The sequence below is a fragment of the Arachis hypogaea genome, chromosome 12, assembly GCF_003086295.3.
Source record: "Arachis hypogaea cultivar Tifrunner chromosome 12, arahy.Tifrunner.gnm2.J5K5, whole genome shotgun sequence".
NCBI classification, from domain to species: domain Eukaryota; kingdom Viridiplantae; phylum Streptophyta; class Magnoliopsida; order Fabales; family Fabaceae; genus Arachis; species Arachis hypogaea.
Genome location: NC_092047.1, coordinates 8940523 through 8965503, shown reverse-complemented (window position 1 = coordinate 8965503; position 24981 = coordinate 8940523). Strand labels below are relative to the sequence as shown.

The following is a 24981-nucleotide window of genomic DNA, read 5'->3' as shown; positions in this document are numbered from 1 at the left end:
TTTTCCGAAAATACTCATCACTTGGGAATTGTTAACTTCTTTCCAAAAAGTCTCACTGGTCCATATTCCAAGGATCCAGAATGAAATGGCTAACGAGTTGGCCCAGATTGCTTCGAGGTACAGGATAGGCCCAGAAACATTAAAAAAGTTGGCAAACATCCGCCAAATATTGGTGCCTGTGGATAAAAGAGAGGTTCTGTGTGTGGATGATTGGGAAGATAATGATTGGAGGAAACCTATTACTGAGTACTTAAAGAATCCTAGCATTCGAGTCGATAGAAAGATAAAATTGCAAGTAATGAATTTTGTCTTGATGGTTGATGAGTTGCATAAGAAGGGAATCGACGGGAGTCTTTCGAGATGTCTAAGTCAAGAGGATAAAGACATTGCTCTAGGCAAGGTCCATAAAGGCTTATGTGGTGCTCATCAGGCTGGGATGAAAATGAAATAGGTACTATATCGAAATAATGTCTATTGGCCCTCCATGATCAAAGATTGTATCGAATACGCAAAGGCGTGTCAAGAATGCCAAAGGCATGGGTCGATACAACAGATCCCAGTGTCTGAGTTGCATTCGATTATTAAGCCATGGCCGTTTAGAGGTTGGGCTCTGGATCTAATTGGATTGATTCACCCCTTTATCAAACTTCATAAATTTATTTTGGTAGCAATTGACTATTTTACAAAGTGGGTCAAAGCAATTCCTTTAATAGAAGTTGGGCAAAATGAAATAATAGATTTTATTGAGGAACATATAATCCATCGATTTAGAATTCCTCAAACATTAAGTACTGACCAAGGGATTGTGTTTACTGGTCAGCGAATTAAAAATTTTGCAGCTTTGAGGAATATTAATATGGTTACTTCAACTCCTTATTATGCACAGGCCAATGGCCAAGTTGAGGCAGCAAATAAAGTTCTGATTAGTTTGATCAAAAAACAAATCGAAAGCAGACCCCAAACTTGGCATGAAACTTTAAGTCAAGTACTGTGGGCTTATCAGAATTCACCAAGGGATCAACAGGAACTTTACCTTATAAATTAGTATATGGCCATGATGCAGTGCTACCATTGGAAATCAATCTTAACACTTTGAGAGTGTCCAAGCAAGATGATTTTCCAGTTGATGATTATTGGAATGCAATGTTTGATGAGTTGAATGAGTTAGACTCAGAGATGAACTTAGGATAGCAGATAGAGTTGAGTTTAAGGTTGCATCATTTATCCATTCAGCAGGTGAATGATCCAGAAGCTTGAGAAGGGCCAAAAGTTGTTCCCGATCACCAGTATTGGGTTCAAGTGGAAAATTGGAGGTAGAAGGGCCTGTGAGTGCAGTGGTAGAAAGAGACACCCTATCTTCCCGAACAGCCTGATTCAGGATGGTAACTAATGTAATCAGGTCAGCATCTGTGGATTCAGAAACTATGCCCAGATCTCCAGATCCTAAACTAGGAGGAGTCAAAAGTTCAGCATCCTTGAGTGGACTGGAAGTTCTTTGTGGTGAAGGGATGGTTTCCAGGACTCGGGATGGAGAATCTGAATCAGGGACAATAGTTTCAGGGACTTAAGAAGGAGAGTCAGAATCAAGAGCCACCTGGAATCCAGTCGAGGCTTCAATTTGGTTTAATGGAGAAGAATGTTCAACATTTAAAACTTGTGTTGGAGAATGATGAGCATGTTCCTCTGTTAAATCAACTATTTAGGTCTCGATTGAAGTTGGAAGAGCTACCTGGAGGGGTTTAGCAGATTCAATAGTTTGAATTGATGAATGAGACGCTTGCTGCCCTAAATCTTATTGATGTGTTTGTTGTGGTTGGTCAAGTGCAAGAGATGAGGTGATTGATTGAGCAGCAGTAACAGGCTGACAATATACATCAGTCAGGGTTCACTTTAATTGAATCAATATATACTCAAAAGATAATATAATGTTACCGGAACAGGTCTTCTTCTTCGAATTAAAGGAGAGCCCGAATCTAAATCAATTGTATCATCTGACTTCGAGGATGCAGCAAGGAGATTTTGAATGGATGGTTCACTATTAGCGAAAGAACTATCGCTTGATGGTGGCAATTGTAGCTAAAGAAAGATTGAAATCAAGAAGAGTGCAAGTAAATATAGTATTCGAAGAATGTTGATTTAAATATATATATATACAAGTAAAAAATAGTTACCTTTCTGGAGGTCCTTGAAGGAGTCCGTCGAATTTTCTTTGCCGGCTGTCGTGAAGAAGATGTGGCTTCAGTTTTCCTTTTTGGAGGCCTCTTAGGAGAGCCTTCAGTAACAGGGACCGCTCGAACAACAGAATTCTTGATTTCTTCTAAGGTACGACTGTACTTAGAATAGTAAGTAGTCCACCAGTCAAAACAAGATTTGGTAATGAAAGAGCTACGATCATAAACAAGATGATTATAGCCCTCTCTATGTTGTTGGTTTTTTGAGAGACAAACATCAAGCTCTTTCTTTGAAGCCAAAGTAATGTGGCAAAAGGGTTTACTGTTCTTGGGGAGTGGAGTTGGGATAGCTTGGGAAAAGCCTAGCTGTCTAGCTGTATAATGAGGGACATACAGAGTTGCTTTGAAATGTTCTTTTTTGTGTTGAGGTAGCCCTGTTGGAATCATTTGCACAGCTAGTAGGCTTGCCCAACTCCTGTTGACAAGTTCATTTTCTTCAGTGTCATGGGGGAAGATGAGACGATCAAGCCAGGCAGGACCACAATTTCGACGCAAAAAAGGGGTGAAATTGAGGTCCTCATTATGGAAGTTTTTACGAGAGTGGAAAAGGGAGAAAACAGCCCAAAATTGGTCTTCATCCGATTGAGCCTCTGTAAAATTTGGTTTGAAATTAGCCAATCGAAAGCCTTCAATGTGCAGTTTGTCCGAAATGCCACCTCCAGGCTTTATCATGTGCTTCTCAAAAATGGCATTGAGCCAAAGCTGGAGAAGCCAGAGAGGACCTCCCGTACTAATCAAGTAATTGTTCCGAAGACAATTGACGAACTGGCCAAGTTCTTCAAAAATATGTTCTAGAAGCAACTTGGCCAAATTGAGGTTGTTTTCCTCATGAAGGAGGACAGCAAGAGGGAGGAAAAGTTTCTGCATTTGAACACTTTGAGAGTAGAAGATTATTGCATTCAACCAGTAGAATAAAAAGGCCACGTGTTCATCATCTGTAACATGGTCATTTTCTGTGCCCATATGGTGAGCAATGAAGTCACTGTAGGAAGTCATGGGGGGAATGTTGTACTGTTGCTTAGGTTGCATGTCAGAAGTAAAATCTGGAGAGCTAACTAGGGAGCCCTATGATGGCAGCTACATTGAGAATTGACATACCAATCATCCCACAAGGAAGGTGGAAATTATTAGTAGTTCTGTTCCAGAAAGGAGTTACAGCCCCAATCATCCAAGGAAGCGTTGAAGGAGAAAAGTGAGAAAGTGTCAGAAGATCTTGAATCCCAAGAGCTCCCCAAGCAGAGTTCTTCACTGGTGCGAAACGCTCATGCTAGACCGTAAAATCAGTTCCACGAGGGGTGATTTTAGGGTTATTCCTGAAAGGTTTTTGATTGGTAAAAAAGGAGATGTCAATGTCTTGATTAATCAATAAGTCTTCCCCTTGAGCATTGGGAAGTAAGGGAGCCTTTTGTTCGCCCTTTCTAAATTTTCAATGGGACCAACAAAACAATGGGTGTCATCACCCACAGTGAAGGGGATAAGGATTCTGGGGTCATCAAGTTGGAGCTGTGGGTCATCGATAATTTCATCATTGACCTGGTTTAGCACGTGTAAGGCCGGAGGATCCAGTGGTTGCACCATAGGATGCTTGCCTTTATCTTGAGCAGCAATGTGAGATGAAGAAGCAATTATTGATGAGCAATGGAAAGTAAAGGACAAAAAATAGAAGTTATATAAGAAAGAGGAATGCAAGAGAAGTTGAGAGAATAGGAATTCGAGAAAGTTGAGCAAAGATGGAAGTGTTGAATTTAAAGGGTGCTTTGACTTAGCCGTTATTGTGGAGAGAATTCAAAAAGAAAGGAGATAACTTTGCGAAGAAGACGAAGTGGTGGAGAGAGAGGGAGAGAAAGTGTGAATTGTGGGAGACATGTCAAACGGGCCAGAATTAATGGAGAAGGTAAATGGCAATTATGATAAGTTAAAGTGACTGAAGACTGGATTAGGATTAAGTGTTTCATCTTCCAAAAAATTACTTCGAAAGCAAACACATTAATCCTAGGGGGGCAATTTGTTAATCGAAATATTTACTTTCGAAGGATTAAGCTAATTCAAAATATTGGTAAAGTATCAGAAGGGAAGTAGAGGCTGAAAGATACACGTACAATTATTAAGTGGAAAATATTTGACACGGACTTGATTTTGACACTTTGATAAATCGAACAGTTATTCGAAATGGAGAATCGAGCGGTTTCTCGAACAAGGAATCGAGCGGTTACACGAGTGGGGACTTTGAAGGCTTTCTCTGAGTTAGGAATTTGTTGGTAACGCTCATGGGCAAAGGAGCGGGAACGGTTTCCTGGAAATCCGCACGCAAGGCAACATTATGCAATTGATGGTCGGTTATGGAAGCAAGTTATAAATATGAGTAAGATTTAGGAGATAGAGGTTGGAACTTTGCTTCAGAAAAACACTCAAGCACACTCACATCCCAAGAATTTCTGAGTCTGCGTTCGAGTTTCTTTTCTGTAGGGTTCCTTCCATATTTTTATCTTTTCAATTTAACTATTTTGCAAACTTTTTTTTCAAGCAAATTTATCTTTCAAGCATTGTTTAATTTCCATGTCAAATTTACATTTCAGTACCTTTAATTTCCATGTCTAAAGTCCTTCAATTCAATCAAAGGCATCTTAATCGCTTTCTTTAAAATTCAATGCAAACTATTTCGATTTCAGTCAGTTTTACTTTTTGAATCTTTTATTTTACACTTCTTTCAGTCATTTGCACTTTTTGAATTTATTTCCTATCTTAATGCTCGTCTAATTCGAGAACTTTTGATGCACTTATAGAAAAATTGGTACCTGCAAAAGAGGAATAGGTTTCGCTCCCAGACTATTAGAATCGAACTACTATCAATTTACTAAAAATCGACAAAACACACGGTAAACGAGATATATGAAAATTAAAAAAGTACACATATTTTATTTTCACTATAAACAAAATATGTACAAAATTATCTCGTTTACAGTGTAAACGAGATAAGAAAGGTTAACGTATTTTTATAAAATTATTTATTTCAATAAATAAATTATTTATTTAATTTATTAAAATAAAAAATCCTAAAATCAGACCTACTAATTTCTGTACTTTATTTGTGTGGTATTCAAAAAAAATTGCAAGTATAGCCTCCATTTTCATTTTTTATTTGAGTCAACAAATTTGACCGTCTAATTTATTTAATAATAATTTAAAAAATTAATACCATATTAAAAAAAACACCAATTATTCCATTGTCATAACACATCATTTTCATTCATATTTGATCCGTCACCTTATAACTCGATCTTTATTGTTATGCATTATGAGTTATAACTCGGTCTTAATTATCATTCATTCTATAACCAACACCTTCATTACCGACTTAATGACCATTATTCTGACTTAATGATCAACGGTCATACCATCAACTCTATTCATCAACTCTATGCCTATAAAAGGCACCAATTTCTATATACATCATATATTCTAGATATATTTTAGATACATTCTAGAGACATTCTAGATATATTCTATATTCATAGAATTATTATAATATACAACACATGATGACTTCTATTTCATGTCTTACATTCTATATTCATAGAATTATTCTTATACCTCTTAAACGCTTACTGACTTAAGCTTCGGAGTGTCTTTTGCAGGTATCCACCCCCTTGTTCTCTCTTTACCGACGTATACCTCATCTTGACGGAGAGCTTACAATTATTCACCGGCGGACGAGTTATATACCGGCCAATCTCAGCAAGAACAATTGGTGCCGTCTGTGGGGATCGAGTAAAATAATTCCTACTCCCCTCAGGTTCATAAAACTTGAATTACATTCAAATTTTTGAACCAATTTCAACAATCTCGTTTAAGATTTTATTTAATACATTTTATCAAATTTTAATCTAACGTATCATAATATTTCACATGTCATAATCAATCCGAGAACAAACTCGGCTTTCAACCAATCCGACAAAAAAAACAAAAAAAAAAACAAAAACTCAGTTTTCAATCAATCTAAGTACAAACTCACCTATCAATTTTGCTAACTTTTTCAAAGTTCTCTACTTACACAAGTAAAATTATATATTTTATTCAACATACTTTTGCATTTATATTTTGTGTAACTAATATTTACTGATTTATTAGTTATATTCAAATCTCAATATATGTTCTATACAATAATGACATATAACAACCATGTCAATTACATTTTTATTTCATTATGTATTATATTCTTATTGCTTAATGATTTCATTTATACAATTAAATGACGGTAATGATGAGTTCAAATCTTAAAATTGGATTCCATAAAAAATTAATTGTATATCAATTGTATATAACTGTTACACTATTCATTTTATGCTATTAACTTTTATGTTACTATTTGTTTAATACAAAAAGTTAAGCAAAAACACATGCAAACATTCAAAATTTACTATTATTGCACGAGGAATATTCTTCGTCATACTGTAACTGCTAGAAGCATTATACTAAATGTATAATTCAATAACTGTTATCTTATTGTTTTATTATCAAATTAAAGCATGTCCTACAAAACAAAATTCAGATATTCGCATTTGACATACATGTATGACATTCATATATGTCGTCTTCTTCTCTACAATTATCAACTTTCAAGGTATATTTTTTTTACTTTGAACTATTTTACTTTTATAATATACATTATTCAATATATGTTACGACTTTATACCTATTCATTTTCTCAATGTATCTTATTCATGTCAGACCTTCACTATAAATTGTAAATATTCAATAACTAATTGCTTTGAGCGAGAAATTTATCAATAAGTTGTTGTGGGCCGAAAAAATTTCCAAGACAATTAACCATTATATCCCCGGATCATACAATCGATTCCATCAATGGATATCTATCTCTGAACTTTTCAGTTCACATACAATCAAATGCTAAAATTGTTCTTAAGCGGAAAAGTATTCCCCCACACAACTATCTTGATCGAATGACTCTTATCACTCAATTATTTTTTGAATAAGTGCTGACATAATAACCCGACTAAGCTTGGGGGCTCACCATATCATTATTCACTTATCTTTTAACCGAGTTATAAATCACTTTATTTTCTAAGCTTAGCCTGGATCATATGATTGGCAGACAAAGCTTGGGGGCTATGATCCGTCACCTTATAACTCGATCTTTATTGTTGTGCATTATGAGTTATAACTCGGTCTTAATTATCATTCATTCTATAACTGACACCTTCATTACCGACTTAATGACCATTATTCTAACTTAATGATCAACGGCCATACCATCAACTCTATTCATCAACTCTATGCCTATAAAAGGCACCAATTTCTATATACATCATACATTTTAGATATATTTTAGATACATTCTAGAGACATTCTAGATATATTCTATATTCATAGAATTATTATAATATACAACACATGATGACTTCTATTTCATGTCTTACATTCTATATTCATAGAATTATTCTTATACCTCTTAAACACTTACTGACTTGAGCGTCGGAGTGTCTTTTGCAGGTACCCCTTGTTCTCTCCTTACCGATGTATACCTCATCTTGACGGAGCACAAATATTTACCGGCGGACGAGTTATACACCGGCCAATCTCAGCAAGAACAATATTAAAAAAAATAGCCGATTTGCGAATTATTATTATACGTTTAATTAATGGAATGAATAAAAGAACATACATAATTTATCATCTTAATTTGGGTCTACTCATGTCATCTTATCTCAGCTCTGATCTTGATGATGAATATATAATGTCTTGAATCTGCGCAAGAGCTTACATTATGCACTCTTTTCCCCTAATAATTCATTCACTCACTATAAAATCTCTCTTCATGAAATTAAATCTTCACATACAAGCTCCACATTAATTATTAATCACCATATTATATACGCAATAATGGAGAAGAAAAATCCATGCATTGTTATGGTTCCTTCCCCAGGACTTAGCCATTTGATTGCACTGGTTGAGTTCTCAAAGAGATTACTATCATTTCAAAGAGAAAATTTGCATGTGAAGTTCATAGTTCCAACACTTGGTGCTCCTTCTTCTTCCATGAAATCCATCCTCAACAACTCTCTTCCACCAAACTCATCATTCATCATTCTCCCCCAAATCAACATTGAAGACCTCACTGAGAAATCTGATCCTGCAACTCAGATGAAAGAAACAGTGAAACACTCTCTTCCATTCATCCCTCAAGAACTCACCTCACTCAGTTTCACCAATCACCTTGTTGCTATCTTGTTCAGTGTGTTCTCAACTGATGTTATTGATCTTGCAAGTGAATTCAACCTCTTAACTTATCTCTTCTTTGCAAGTGGAGCAACACTCTTTTCATTCTGTTTTCATTTTCCACAACTTGATCAGGAAGCTGATGATTCCTCTAAGAACTCCTTGTTGGAGTTAATAGATCCTGTTCATGTTCTTGGTTGTTCTGTTCCATTTCAGGTCAACGATCTTCCTAATCCAGTTCTTTTTGAAAGATCAAGTGAAGTCTACAAATCATTTCTTGCTGTGGTAAAGAACTACTCATTGGTTGATGGTGTCATAAATAACACCTTCACAGATTTGGAACCAGATGCAGTAAAAGCTTGGTGCGGTATTTGTAACCCACTAACTTACTGGCAAGTGCACCGGGTCGTACCAAGTAATACCTTACGTGAGTAAAGGTCGATCCCACGAGGATTGATGGATTAAGCAACAATAGTGTTTGATAGGATTAGTTAGACAAATAGAAAATGGTATTGAGATGCAATATAAAAGACATTAAACAATATAAAGAATATTGAAGAAAGGCAAGTAAATACTTTGGAAAAAAAATATGGAGAAGATAGTTAAGGCTTCAGAGTTATCTATTCTTCCGGATTAACTTTTCTTACTAACTATTTTAATTATATAGGATTTAATTTATGGCAAACTATATGTGACTAGACCCTAATTCCTTAGACCTTCCTAGTCTCCTCTAAAATTCATCAACAGCCAATTCCTTGGTCAATTAATTCCAATTAGAGGGTGATGATCAAATTCCAGTTTGTATGCCACAAAAACTCTAATTACCCAAAAATAAAGGGGTTATATGTCACGTATCTCGTTAAATCCAGATAATTAAAATTTAGGAGAATATGTTTTCAAGCTATTGTTCAAGTAAAGAGCTTTTCCAAGTTTTACAAGAACTCAAGTAGAAAGAGGGTCATACTTCCGTTCCACCCAAATTCATAAGATAAAGAGCGAAAACAATTCTTAAATTATAAATCCATACATGAATTAAAATAGAAAAAGTAATTAAATTAATCCATAGAAATAGACAGAGCTCCTAACCTTAACAATGGAGGATTAGTCGCTCATGATTGAGAGGGAAAATAAGGATTCAGGTAAAATGTACTGAGTTCCAATCTGATGGATCTCCTAGGGAAGGAAAGTTTCTCCCTTTTTATAACTAATCCTAATAAAATTTAAAATCAAAATATCTAAAACTAAAAATAATATCTTTTCCTAAAAATAATATTTGAATTTAAATTTAAATTAATTAACAAGTCTTCAGCTGATGGGTGGGGACCACTTGGCTTCACTAGGATCCACACCTAACTTGGGCTTGGCAGCATGAATTGGAGTTTAGTTGAGTGAAGTTGCGCCTAACTTGGGCTTTAGTGCGTCTAACTTGAAGTGGGCAGGACCAATCTCGCGTATTGTTGTTGTGTCTTGCGCCTAACTTGAGAAATCTCAAGTTAGGCGCAGCCTTGGCAGCGAGTTCGGAGAAGAAGTATAGACTATTATATATCGTTGGAAATCTATAGAAGTTAGCTTTCCAATGCCACTGAAATCACGTCCATTGAACCTCTGTAGCTTGAGTTATTCAGGTTTGAGTGCAGAGAGGTCCGGGTTGACAGCATCATTCGCCTTCATCTCTTCTTCTGCAGAAACGCCATCAAATCCAGCCAAATACTACCTAAAATAAACAGAATTGTACAAGACTCAAAGTAGCATCTATAGTGGCTAAAAGATAATTAATTCTTGATTAAACTCAACAATTTAAATGCAAATTCACTAGAAAAAGATAGAAAAGATGCTCACGTGTCACAACACCAAACTTGAATTGTTGCTTGTCCTCAAGCAACCAAAACTAATATAAGCTTAGGATGTGAATTTGCATGAGAATGAGAGTTCGCTTAAGCTCATGTCTCTTCTTATAGTGGGGTTTACAACTGCAATCCTGAATAGTTTTGGCATCTCACTTTATCCTTTGAAGTTCAGAATGATTGGCATCTATAGGAACTCATAATTCAGATAGTGTTATTGATTCTCCTAGTTCAATATGTTGATTCTTGAACACAGCTACTTTATGAGTCTTGGCTGTGACCCTAAGCATTTTGTTTTTGAGTATTACCACTGGATACATAAATACCACAGACACATAGCTGGGTGAACCTTTTCAGATTGTGACTCAGCTTTGCTAGAGTCCCCAGTCAGAGGTGCCCAGAGCTCTTAAGCACACTCTTTTTGCTTTGGACCACGACTTTAACCACTCAGTCTCAAGCTTTTCACTTGACACCTTCACGCCACAAGCACATGGTTAGGGACAGCTTGGTTCAGCCGCTTAGGCCAGGATTTTATTCCTTTGGGCCCTCCTATCCATTAATGCTCAAAGCCTTGGATCCTTTTGACCCTTTGCCTTTTAGTTTAAAGGATTATTGGCTTTTTTTTTTTTGCTTGCTTTTTTTATTTTTTTTTCTTTATTTTATATTTTTTTTCGCAAGCTTTGTGTTTTTCACTACTTTTTCTTGCTTCAAGAATCAATTTTATGATTTTTCAGATTATCAATAACATTTCTCTTTTTCATCATTCTTTCAAGAGCCAACAATTTTAACATTCATAAACTTCACTATCAAAAATATGCACTGTTCAAGTCATGCATTCAGAATCACAGAAAGTACCACCACATCTAAGTAAATAAGACTATTCTTCAATATAAACTCACTTTCTCATGCAATACATCACTTCTGTATTTTTTTTATTTGAATTTCAAGCTCAGTGAGTAATACATGAGACATGTTTTTGGAATTAAAGCAATTAAGAGAAAACTAAACTAGACCTAGGATTCTAACTAATAAAAGATCATGCAACAAACAAAGCAAAATAGCAGGAAACCGGAACATAACATAATAAAAGCAGAAAGGAATAAAAAATGAAAGGAACTCAACCACCTTAGTTATCCGAGCGGTCATTTTATTCTTCAGGTTGTGCTTCTTTGTGAAGATGATTCACCTCCCTTAGTGCAATAAAAATAAACAGAAAACCCTTAAGCGAAGTGTCAACACCAAACTTAAAGGTTTGCTTTTCCTCAAGCAAAGAATAATTGAAAATAAAAATAAATAGTAAGAGGAATCTCCGCTTTCTGTTCTAAAATAGCTGCATGATCAGAAAAATAATAAAAACTCAATAAAAATCAAATAAGTAAGAAAGCTACTACTACGAAGAATAACTAAGGATACGAAATTATCGGGTTGCCTCTCGACAAGCGCTTCTTTAACGTCACTAGCTTGACGATCAGCTCCTCTAAGGAGGGGGATCATAGGGGCTCAGCTATTCACCCCTTACTTTGAACTTCTTTCCTGTGTCTTCATAAATTAGCTCAATATGCTCCAGAGAGAGGATTCTGTTTACTGTATAAATCCATGCTGGAGTCTGAGTCAACACCACCTTCATTCCTGGGGAGAAACCTTCAGTGGGGATCTTTTTGTTTCTCCATCCCCTTGGTATTTTCTTCTTTTTGAGAACCTCCTCCTTGGTGGATGATGCATTTCCAACACCAAACTTAAGTTTGATGTCAGGAGTAATTTTTCTGATTCTCACCAAAGGAGGTTTGAGTTGCAGACTCTGCTGTGCATCATTAGGGGGTTCTTGAAGGTTTGGATCAATAAGCTCAGCCTGCATGCACCTCTCTTCTTCACCTATTGAATGTATATCTTTGAAGACATGAAAGACCAGTTGCTCATTATGCACTCTAAGCACTAATTCACCTACTTCTACATCAATTAGAGCTCTTCCAGTGGCTAGGAATGGTCTTCCTAGAATTATAGAGGCATTCTCATCTTCCCCTATATCAAGAATTACAAAATCTACTGGGAGGAAGAACTTACCCACTTTGACCAAGATATTCTCCACTAATCCGTATGCAGGCTTCATAGATTTGTCTGCCATCTGTAATGCTATCTTTGTGGGTTGTGCCTCTTGGATATGCAGCTTCTTCATCACAGACAAGGGCATTAAATTGATGCTTGCTCCCAAATCACATAATGCTTTCTCAAAGGTTGTGCTCCCAATGGTGCATGGAATTTGAAAGCTCCCTGGATCTGGCATCTTCTTTGGTAAGTTATTCTGAATGATGGCACTGCATTCTTTAGTTAGGACCACTGTCTCATTTCCCTTTAAAGGCTTCTTCTTTGACAACAGCTCCTTCATGAACTTGGCATAGAGAGGCATTTGTTCCAAAACATCAACAAAAGGAATATTGATTTGTAACTTTCTGAAGACTTCCAAGAACTTTGAAAACTGCTTGTCCTTGGTCTCCTTTTGAAGTCTCTGAGGATATGGCATTTTTGGTTTGTACTCAGGAGCCTTTGGCAATGTAGGATAAGTGTCAATAGAGTCTGGGAATGGGTTGTTCGCACGCTTTGGAGGGGCGTGCTCTACTTCTTCCTTCTTCTCCTCTGGAGCTTCCTTTTCAACTAGCTCTTCATTGGCCTTGGTCTCAGAGCCAGCTACTTTACCACTTCTCAATTGAATAACCTTGCAATCTTCTCCTGGGTTCACCACTGTATCACCTTGAAATGTACTTGCCGACCTCTCAAGTATTTGCTTGCTCAGTTGGCCCACTAGCACCTCTAAGTTTCTAATAAAGGCTATGGTTTCCTGCATAACTTGTGCTTCCGTACTTGCCACTTGTTCACTTATTACGGTGATAGCCTTACATTCCTCTCTTGGATTTGGAATTATGTTACCAGGAAGGCTATTAGTGGTCCTCTGATCAATTTCATTAACTTTTGTGGCTAATTGACCCATTTGAATCTCCAGGTTCTTGATGGATGCTCTGGTTTCCTGTCTAAAACCTGTCAATATTGCTTCCAAATCATTGTTCTGCTGGAAACTGCCCTGAAAACTATTGTTGAAGTTCTGAGGTCTCTGAGGTTGATCTCTCCATCCAAAATTTGGGTGATTCCTCCACCCCTGATTGTATGTCTTAGAATATGGATCATTGTTGGGATTTCTAGGATCACTCCCCATGTAATTGACCTGTTCAGAAGAAGATTGAGCATAATTATAATTATTATTTTGCATAAAGTTACCTGCCGTGTCATAGGAGACTTCCTATGGTGGATTTTGGGTGTTGATAATTGAGACTTGCATGCCACCCATCTATTGAGTAAGTAGATTTATTTGCTGAGACATCAGCTTGTTTTGAGCAAGAAGAGCATTAACAGCTTCTACTTCTAACACACCTCTCTTTTGAGGGGTCTCAGAGTTCACAGGATTCCTGTTAGATGAGTATAAATATTGGTTGCTTGCAACCAATTCAATCAGCTCAATAGTCTCCTCTGGTGTCTTCTTCTTGTGCAGTGAACCGCCTGCAGAAGTATCTAAGCTCATCTTGGACATCTCACCCAAGCCTTCATAAAAAATATCTAGTTGGGTCCACTTGGAGAACATGTCCGGAGGGCATTGCCTAGTCAGCAACTTATACCTCTCCCAAGACTCATAAAGAGTTTCACCCTCCTTTTGCCTGAAGGTCTGAACTTCCAACCTAAGCTTAGTCAGCTTCTTTGGTGGGAAAAATTTAGTGAGAAATTTTGTAACAACCTTTTCCCAAGTATTCAGACTCTCCTTTGGTTGTGAATCTAGCCATAGCTTTGCTTTATCCCTCAGAGCAAACGAAAAAAGCATGAGTCTATACACATCTGGGTTCACTCCATTTGTCTTCACAGTATCACATATCTGCAGAAAATCATATATAAATTGATTTGGGTCTTCGTGAGGAAGACCATGATACTGGCAATTTTGTTGCACCAGGGTGACCAATTGTGGCTTCAACTCAAAGTTGTTTGCAGTTATAGGAGGCACCACAATGCTCTTTCCATAAAGATCTGCAGTAAGAGCAGAATAAGAGCCAAGCACTCTCCTTTGTTGATCATCCCCCATTCGGATTTGCCACATTGGCATTAGCATTATTATTAGGATCCATAGTGGATTATGTAGCCTTGCAAATTCTTGCTTGTTGTAAACGCCGCCTGAAAGTTCTTTCAGGTTCAGGATCAAAGTCTAAGAGATGTTCTTTGTCTCTATTCCTGCGCATAAACAAACAGAAGACAAGAAAAGATGGGACTCTCTACGTCAGAGTGCAGAGAAGTTCCCGTGAGGTAACCTGTGTAAAATAATAAAATAAAAGTACTAAATAAAATAAATAAATAATTTTCAAAAATTATAGGTAGAATTAAGACAAAAAAAAAGTTGAAAAGAACCAGAAAAATAAACAAAAAATAAATAAATAAATAAATAAATTAACAGGACATCAAACTTAAATTCAGAAATTAAGAAAAAGTATTAATGTTAATTATTTATTTATTTATATATTTTTTTATTTTTTTTAATTAAATAAAAAATAAAAAAAAAAGATACGGTATAAAGAGGAGGGGGAAAGTAAACGAAAGAAAGAAAGTGTAAGGAAAAAAAAAAGAAAAATATGACGTAAAGTTTTTTTTTTAAAGGAAAAGAAAAAAAATAAAAAGAAGTAAAATAAAAAAAAAGGAAACAGGGAAACGAAAACAAAAGAACGGAAGAAAGAAAAAAAAATAGCAAAATCAAGAAAATTAATATTAATAAAATAAAAATTATCTAATCTAAGAAATCAAACAACGAGTAGTTGTCAATTACAATCAATCTCCGGCAACGGCGCCAAAAACTTGGTGCAGTATTTGTAACACACTAACTTATCGGCAAGTGCACCGGGTCGTACCAAGTAATACCTTACGTGAGTAAGGTCGATCCCACGAGAATGGATGGATTAAGCAACAATAGTGCTTGATAGGATTAATTAGACAAACAGAAAATGATATTGAGATGCAATAAAAAAGACATTAAATAATATAAAGAATATTGAAGAAAGGCAAGTAAATACTTTGGAAAAAAAATATGGAGAAGATAGTTAAGGCTTCAGAGTTATCTATTCTTCCGGATTAACTTTTCTTACTAACAATTTTAATTATGTAGGATTTAATTTATGGCAAACTATATGTGAGTAGACCCTAATTCCTTAGACCTTCCTAGTCTCCTCTAACATTCATCAACAGCCAATTCTTTGGTCAATTAATTCCAATTAGAGGGTGATGATCAAATTCCACTTTGTATGCCACAAAAACTCTAATTACCCAAAAATAAAGGGGTTATATGTCACGTATCCCATTAAATCTAGATAATTAAAATTTAGGAGAATATGTTTTCAAGCTGTTGTTCAAGTAAAGAGCTTTTCCAAGTTTTATAAGAACTCAAGTAGAAAGAGGGTCATATTTCCGTTCCATCCAAATTCATAAGATAAAGAGCGAAAAAAATTCTTAAATTATAAATCCATACATGAATTAAAATATAAAAAGTAATTAAATTAATCCATAGAAATAGACAGAGCTCCTAACCTTAACAATGGAGGATTAGTTGCCCATGATTGAAAGGGAAAATAAGGATTCAGGTAAAATGTACTGAGTTCCAATATGATGGATCTCCTAGGGAAGGAAAGTTTCTCCCTTTTTATAACTAATCCTAATAAAATTTAAAATCAAAATATCTAAAACTAAAAATAATATCTTTTCCTAAAAATAATATTTGAATTTAAATTTGAATTAATTAACAAGTCTTCAGCTGATGGGTAGGGACCACTTGGCTTCACTAGGATCTACACCTAACTTGGGCTTGGCAGCATGAATTGGAGTTTGGTTGAGTGAAGCTGCGCCTAACTTGGGCTTTAGTGCGTCTAACTTGAAGTGGGCAGGAGCAATCTCGCGTATTGTTGTTGTGTCTTGCGCCTAACTTGAGAAATCTCAAGTTAGGCGCAGCCTTGGCAGCGAGTTCAGAGAAGAAGTATGGACTATTATATATCGTTGGAAAGCTATGAAAGTTAGCTTTCCAACGCCACTGAAATCACGTCCATTGGACCTCTGTAGCTCGAGTTATTCAGGTTTGAGTGCAGAGAGGTCCGGGTTGACAGCATCATTCGCCTTCATCTCTTCTTCTGCAGAAACTCCATCAAATTCAGCCAAATGCTACCTAAAATAAACAGAATTGCACAAGACTCAAAGTAGCATCCATATTGGCTAAAATATAATTAATTTTTAATTAAACTCAACAATTTAAATGCAAATTCACTAGGAAAAGATAGGAAAGATGCTCACGCATCAGAGCTCTACAACAAGAACAAAATAATAATGGAGAAAAGAATGTTCCTTTTGTTTACCCAATTGGACCAATCATTCAAAGTGAGACAAGTAATGAGGTAAACAAGTTAGAGTGTTTAACATGGTTGGATAATCAGCCACCAAGATCAGTGTTGTATATCTCTTTTGGAAGTGGTGGAACACTTTCTCAAGAACAACTCAATGAGATTGCATTTGGATTAGAACTGAGTGGATACAAGTTCTTGTGGGTTGTGAGAGCTCCTAGCAACTTTGGTGGTTATGTATATCTTAGTCAACAAAAGGAAGATCCATTACACTATTTACCATCCGGTACTTTATTTAAATTTAGTGAAAACTTTTCGTCTAAAATTGATAGTTGAAAACTGTTAGATAACAATTTAGTTAAACATATTAAACCATCTTTAAACTAACATTCATGATTTTATACATTTATTCTAAGACAATTAAATAAATACAAAATATGATAATTTTTTATTGATTTGGACTGTTTTTGAAAAAATTTTGTTACCATCAGGTTTTGTGGAGAGAACCAAAGGACAAGGCTTGGTGATTCCATCATTTTGCCCCACAAATTGAGATTCTTGATCATGGTTCCATTGGTGCTTTCTTGAGCCATTGTGGTTGGAACTCAACTCTAGAGAGTGTGTCACATGATATGCCTGTGATTGCATGGCCACTGTTTGCAGAGCAGAGAATGAATGCAGTGTTGCTCAAAGATGTGCTTAAAGTGGCAGTGAGGCCAAGCTAATGAAGATGGGATAGTTAAAAGAGAAGAAGTGGCCAGAGTTGTGAAGAGGATCATGGAGGAGAATGAAGAAGAGTTGGAAATGAGAAAGAGAATCAAAGAGTTGAGTGATGCTGTTGCTGCTGCACTTAGTGAAAATGGTTCCTCTACGAAGGCATTGTCTAGTCTTGCACTGAAATGGCAAAGCATTTGAGTAACATGTCAGTATCATTGAGATATTTTCATAGATATTTTTTAGTTACTTTTCTCTGTGTGAACAATAATAATGCATGTAGCTGTCATGCAAACCATCCACTTCTTGAATAGGTAGTGGGATAATGCACATCCTATGCATTTTTTCTAAGATGAATTATAGCATACAGATGTAAATTCATACAGAGACATACAGATATTTATTTTAAACCATATAAATTATTATTTAATAATGTTAGTGTCACTGTTGATATACATGTGTAGTTATTTTTAGGTTTAATTACTCTATTGGTCCCTATAGTTTCGTGAAATTTTTAATTAGGTCCCTATACTTTTTTTCTTTTTAATGGAGTCCCTGCACTAAATTTTTTTTCAATTAAGTCCTTCTTAGTAGTAATCGGCTTAATTTTATAGGGACCCAACTAAACAAAAAAGAATTGGTATAGGGACCTAAATAAAACAAAAAAAAAGTATAAGGACCCAATTAAAAAAAAAAATTTGGTACAAGGACTCAATTAAAAGGAAAAAAAGTATAGGGACCTAATTAAAAATTTCGTGAAATTATAAGGACCAATAGAGTAATTAAACCTTATTTTTAACCACAAAAACTTAATCTGTACAAAATAAATCTTTACAGTAGTGCTTCCCTTTTTCTAATAATGAAGTTTTTGTATTATTAGTTTTTTTTCCTAAGTTAGGAGTGAGATTCGAATTCGAGAATGGAGGCTAGAAGAAAGGCTCTAGTGACTTGCTGTGCGAAGTGGTATGTCAGAAAAGAGATCCATTGGAAGCAGATGTCCCGATCTCAACATGCTCGAGAAATGGACAAGAACACTAGGTACTTCCACAACATAGCATCAGCAAGAAGGAGGAACAACCGAATCGATTCTTTAGTAATTAATGGAAGACTGATACGGAATCAGGCCAGAATAAAGACTGCGATTATGGGCTTTTAGAAATTACTGTATAGGCAGGAGCATGCTCCTTTGGTTGGGATCCGTGAGGGGCTGGTCAAGAAGATTGATGAAGACAAGGCAGCAGTGTTAGAGGAAATGCCATCAGTCGAGGAAGTACGAGAGGCAGTTTGGGATTGTGAGTCCAGTAAAGCACCGGGTGGTGATGGTTATAATATGAACTTCATAAAGAAGTGTTGGGGTGAGATTGGACAGGAGTTTACTGCAGTTGTATTGGGCTTTTTCTAGACTGCTATGCTACCAACAGATGCTAATGTTACTTGGGTGGTGCTAGCTCCAAAATTTATGGGGGCTAAGGAAATCAAAGACCTTAGACCAATTAGTATGGTTGGCTGTGTTTATAAGGTGATATCCAAAGTCCTGGTAAGAAGAATGCGGTTAGTGATGCCACAGTTAGTGGGGGAGACTCAGTCTGTGTTTGTTAAGGGCCACAAGATACATGATGGTGCGCTCATTGCTTGTGAAACGGTCCAATGGCTGAAGTTGAGAAAGAAGCAGGTGGCTATTGTTAAATTAGACTTTCAGAAAGCGTACGACAGAGTGAGATGGAGTTTCGTGGATATAGTGCTACAGAAGATGGGGTTTGGTATTACATGGAGGACTTGGGTGAAAGAATGTGTGACTACAACGTCTATATCGGTGTTGATCAATGGTTCACCATCCAAGCCATTCAAGATGGAGAGAGGACTCAGACAAGGAGACCTCCTCTCACCTTTCCTATTTGTTCTTGTTGTTGATGTGCTGCACAGGATGGTGGGAGAGACGGTAAGAAATAAAAGAATTTCTCCACTGCTGGTGGGAAGGGACAATATAGAACTATCGCATCTTCAGTTTGCAGATGATACGATATTGTTTTGTCCACAGGAAATGGAGACGCTTGTGAATTATAAGAGGCTCTTGAGGTGCTTTAAGTTAATGTCTGGCCTGAGTATCAAACTTTGATAATTCGAGCATAATTCCAATCAACTGTAAGAAGGATTGGGTGACGAATATGTGTGGTTTGTTGGGATGTGCCGAAGCTATGTTACCTGTCAGATACCTAGGAATTTCTCTTGGTGCTAATCTTCGGCTGGTAAGGACTTGGAAACCAATCATAGACAAGGTTGAAGAGAAGCTAAGCTTATGGAAAGCTAGATCTCTTAATAAAGCGGGTAAGTTGGTCCTCATAAAATCTGTTCTCAATAGCCTGCCGATTTACTACTTAAACTTGTATAAGATGCCAAAGGCAATTGCAGAAAAGATAATTCGACTGTAGAGAAGATTCTTGTGGTGTAAAGAGGATGGGAATAATGGTATACCACTAATAAAGTGGGAGGTAGTTCAAGCTCCAAAAAAGCTAGGTGGCTTGGGGGTGGGAGATGCTTTACTTAGAAATGTGGCGCTTCTGTTTAAGTGATGGTGGCGCTTCTCAAAGGAGGAATGCCCACTGTGGAAGAAAGTTGTATGCTCTTGTAATCAGTTGGACCCAACTGTAGTGCTGTCAAACCAAACTTTGCCATCAAGAGGGGGCCCATGGAAAGATATTTGCCAGCTTAATATAAAGGAGCAGCAGGTAAGAGATATGATGATCAGTGGTTTGTCTATGGAGGTGGGAAATGGTAGAAGAACTCGTTTTTGGGAGGATGCTTGGTTACAAGGTGGACCTTTGAGAGCTAGTTTTTCGAGACTCTTCTCTGTTTCAAATCAACAAGGGTTCGTAATAGGGGACTGTGGGTTATGGGATGGGGTAAAGTGGGTATGGAACTTCCAGTGGAGAAGAGAATTGTTCCAATGGGAGTTAGAGTTGCTTAACCAGCTTCATGACCGGCTTCGGGTTGTGAGATTGTCGAGTGATAAAGAGGATTCAGTTATTTGGAAATTTGACAAAAAATATATTTTTTCTACTAATTCCTTTGTGCAGGTGTTGCAGTGAGAGACTCTCTCACAGGACATCACGGGTTACAGCTTCACTAGCTCTATTTGGAGAGACTTGGTGCCTCCAAGAATTGAACTATTTGCATGGTTTGTCCTAATAGGCAAGGTCAACACGAAGGAGAGGCTAAGTAGGCTCGGCATTATTAATCATAATGACAATATATGTGTTTTGTGTAAAAAGGATATAGAATTTGTACATCACCTCTTTTTTGCCTGTGAGTTTACGTGGCAGGTGTGGTGTGCTTGGTTGAAGTATGCTGATAGAGCATGGGCCATTCCGGGGACCGTTAAAGAGTTCTTTGAGAGTTGGACTGGTGTACCAAAATGCAAGTCTGAGCGAAAGAAATGGCTGTTAGGTTTCTTTGCGGTTATTTGGAACCATAGTTGTAAGAACCGGACCGGACTGGCCGGTTCGACCGGAAAATCGGTGAACCGGTGGTCTGGCCGATTCGATTTATAGTTTGAACCGAACACGCAATTAAACCGGCAAGAACCGGACGATTTGTCAGAAATCGGCTAAAATCGGCCGGTTCGATACAAATGTACGAACCAGCCGGTCCTATGGTGCTCCCAGCATTTCACAGGTCTACGGTGCTCCAGCCGTCCAGCGCCTCATGGTAGGCTCGAACATTACTCGTATGCTCCTTTCCCTCGCAGATCTTCGATGCTCCAGCAGTTGAATATTGATTTCAATATTAAAAAATGCATGCTACAGGACTCAAACTCATGTCTCTCTTGTTGCACTCAACAAGGTATGCCACCAAGCGGGAGTGGATCCTCTCCAGTGAATAAAAAACTGGATGGTGTGCAGTGTTTAATCTAACCATTCACCACATTCTCTCTCTTATTTATTTCTGGTCCCACTATTAAAATCAAAGGTGAGAGATTGCACTGTATTTTGTCAAGTGTTAAAAAAACTGGAGATGATCCATTTCGCTGCTTTGTCACTTTTATACTTTATGTGCTAGTTAATATATATATATATATATATATATATATATATATATATATATATATATATATATATAATTGAATTGTTTTATATTTATTTAATTTAATTTTAGTTTTATACTCACCTTTTTTTTAATATATAATTCTTTAGGATTTATACTATTATTAAAATGTTAGTTAATATATTTATTTTAAATTTTTTAAAATATTAAGTTAAGTAGTATGTCTTCGAAGATTTTGACTTAGGATTAATTAGTAGAGATATATAAGCATCACTATTAAATTTCACATAATAAATTGATAGATGGACATAACGTATCCATGGTTTACTGTCGTGAAGGACCAAATTGATACTTTATTTTTTTCAAGGACTAATTAATCCAAAGTAAAAAATTTCAAGAACCTAATTATCACTTTACTAATTTTTTTTTACTATTTTATATTTTTTATTCATGTGAAATCGGTTTTATCGGTTCAACCAGCGGTTTATGATTGAACCAATAAACCAATGAACCAGTAACTTGACCGGTTCGATCACTGGTCCGGTTCTTACAACTATGTTTGGAACATTTGGTTGGAGCGGAATAGCAAAGTGTTTCAGAACTCAGAGACAAGTGTTGAAAGAGTAAAGATTAGGTCGTTTTTGAGTTACAAGGAATGGTGTGGAGTTGATCCGTTTGGTTGTTGATGGCAATGCCGGAGATGACAACGGATTATACCGTTTTATTTGTGCTTATGTTGTCTTTTTTGTTATACTTTCTTTTGCTCCACTTTACTGTGTTGAGCTCCAATTGTTCAAAAAAAAAGTGAAGATGGAGAGACTATATCATTTGAGTTACATTTCGTTATCATGTATTATTAGTTTATTAATTATAAATAAAAATAAAAGTTTATTTTCTTATTTCTTTTCTAATTATATTCAACAAGGGATTATGGTAGACAAAGATGGCAAGTCTATTCAATTAGGAATAGAGTAAAGTATCGTTTTTGTCCCTAACGTTTGGGGTAAATTCTATTTGTGTTCCTAACGTTTAAATCGTCCTATTTGTATCCCTAACGTTTGTAAAAGTGATTCAATGTTATCCTGCCCTCAATTACACATAATGAGCGCTTTAGTTTGAGTTTTAAAAATCTCTTCTTGAAGTTAGAATACAAATGTCTGGGATAGAATCGATGATCTACTCCGAAAAATAGCTCATCAAATGTTGAAATTAATTCCTACAACATTTACATAATTCACTTTTCTAGGACATAATTGAATCTAAACACAAATAATGGGTATAATATTAAAATCGACCACACCCAAGTGAGACCTAATTGAGAATGAATATATCCAAGTGAGAATAATTGAAAAATATAATCTGATTTGTTAGTATAATTGATAGTAGGATAACATTGAATCACTTTTATAAACGTTAAGGATATAAATAGGACGATTTAAACGTTAGGGACACAAATAGGGCTTACCCCAAACGTTGGAGACAAAAACGATACTTTACTCTTAGGAATACAACAATAAAATTGAAACATAGGGAGGTTGGTCCAAACCACAAAGTTTTATTATTGTATTTAACAAAAAATTAATGTATTTGATAATTATTTTATATAATTACATTTACATTTATATAAAAATGAGATAAAAATTAAATAGACCTCTTTTGTCTATTTTATTAAAGGTCAATTGACTTTTAAAAAAATACTTATTTTTTATCTTTTTTAAAAAAATATTTTTTAACAAACAAAAATTATTTTATATTTAGATAGATTTTTTAAAAAAAATTTAAATACTCTTACTTTTTTAAAAGTAAAGTATTGTTAGTTTTTAGAAAAATAAATAATTTATTTTTTTAAATAATTTTTTTTAAAAGATGTATTTAAATAAATTTCAAATTGAATAAAAGTACTTTATTTCTTAAAAAAAATCATTTTTTTATTAAAAAAAAGTCAATCCAAACAATTCAGTATCTCTATATTATATACACTTTTAACTACTGGCTGCTCCTAATAAATGACAAATCTCTTTTCTTCATCTTCAAGTTGCTCACCAGTAATTTTATTGACTTGAACCTAATCTTATGTATCATTCTACCTTATCTTATCATTTTTCTAATTGATTATACACAAACTTTCTTTATTCATGTTAAAGGTTAAAGGTTAAAGGTGACCCTTCAACCACTACAAAATGATCATCAATTGGAATTATCGCTTAGCCTTTAATAAAACTTATATTATTAATTATTGCTTAGCCTTTAAAGTTTAAAGGTTAGTGACCCTTCAACCACTACAAAAATAATCATCAATTGGAATTATCGTTTAGCCCTTAAAAATTTGTCTCCTCTTGTTATCACTGATTAACATGGCTAGATACAAAGTATCATTACAATTAGATGATTCATATATTATGATCAACATATACCATGAGGATACTTGGTCTTGATGTTATTTTATAGTTTAATTATTTTATTATTTTTTATAATTTTATTAAATTTTTAATTAATTTTTTATTTTTTATTTTTTTAATTAAATTCCTATAATATATTATAATTTGTAATTAAATTTCTCTCATCACAAAAATATTAAAATTAACTGAATATTCTATTAAACAAAATAGAATATTTAATCAAATTAATAAGTGATAGAAATTATTCTACCTATTTTTAAATCTAGCTATTTTTTTAAGTCAAAATCTGTATACATCTTGAATATGTAAAAGTAGTTCTAAATCATTGTCTTGTCATTTCACCTGTTTAACTTGACTTATTATGGCACTACAATAAGAGGTTCTACCCTACCATCCTCAATATGTAGCAGTTAGCCGATCATATTAGTCGCTATCAAATAATTAAGATATTAATATAAAAGATATTAATGCGTATTATGGGCTTGTTTGGGTGAGCTTCTAAGAAAAAATCTTTTTTTGAGTTATCTTTTTTTAAAAGATCTTATAGAGAAGTAAAAGTAATTTTATGTTTGGATATCTCATGTAAAAAGGTCTTTTTATCAATCAATTATGTTTGGGTATAACAATATAAAAGTACTTTTTTGTTTATTTATTACATGAAAAACATCTTTTTTTATTTTACTAGTGCTTTTATTTTTACTACTAGAAATTTACCAAACACGTTAAAAAATAAAAAAAGATCTTTTTTTATTAAAAAAAAGATCTTTTTTTAATAAAATAATAGCGCCCAAACATGCACTATATACTACTTAGTCGCTATAAAATAATTAAGATCATACAATACACATTTTAGTATCAAAATTACTTCTTCACCATTTATTTCATCCACTTTCATGGATACTTTGTTGACTTGCGGAACCTAATCTTATGTATCATTCTAGCCAGCATATCTTATTATTTTTCTAGTTGATTATACACAAACTTTCTTCATTCATATTAAATGCTAAAGGTGATCTTTCAACCACTACAAAATGATCATCAATTGGAATTATTGCTTAGCCTTTAATAATTTTTTTTTGGTTTACCCAAACGATATTTCCCAACTCGACAA

The 24981-nt window shown here is 35.1% G+C and overlaps 1 pseudogene; it reads left to right on the top strand.

Moving 5' to 3' along the window:
- Positions 1 to 8132: 8132 nt before the first annotated feature.
- Positions 8133 to 17642, top strand: LOC112729629 (hydroquinone glucosyltransferase-like; annotated as a pseudogene).
- The last annotated feature ends 7339 nt before the right edge of the window (positions 17643 to 24981 follow it).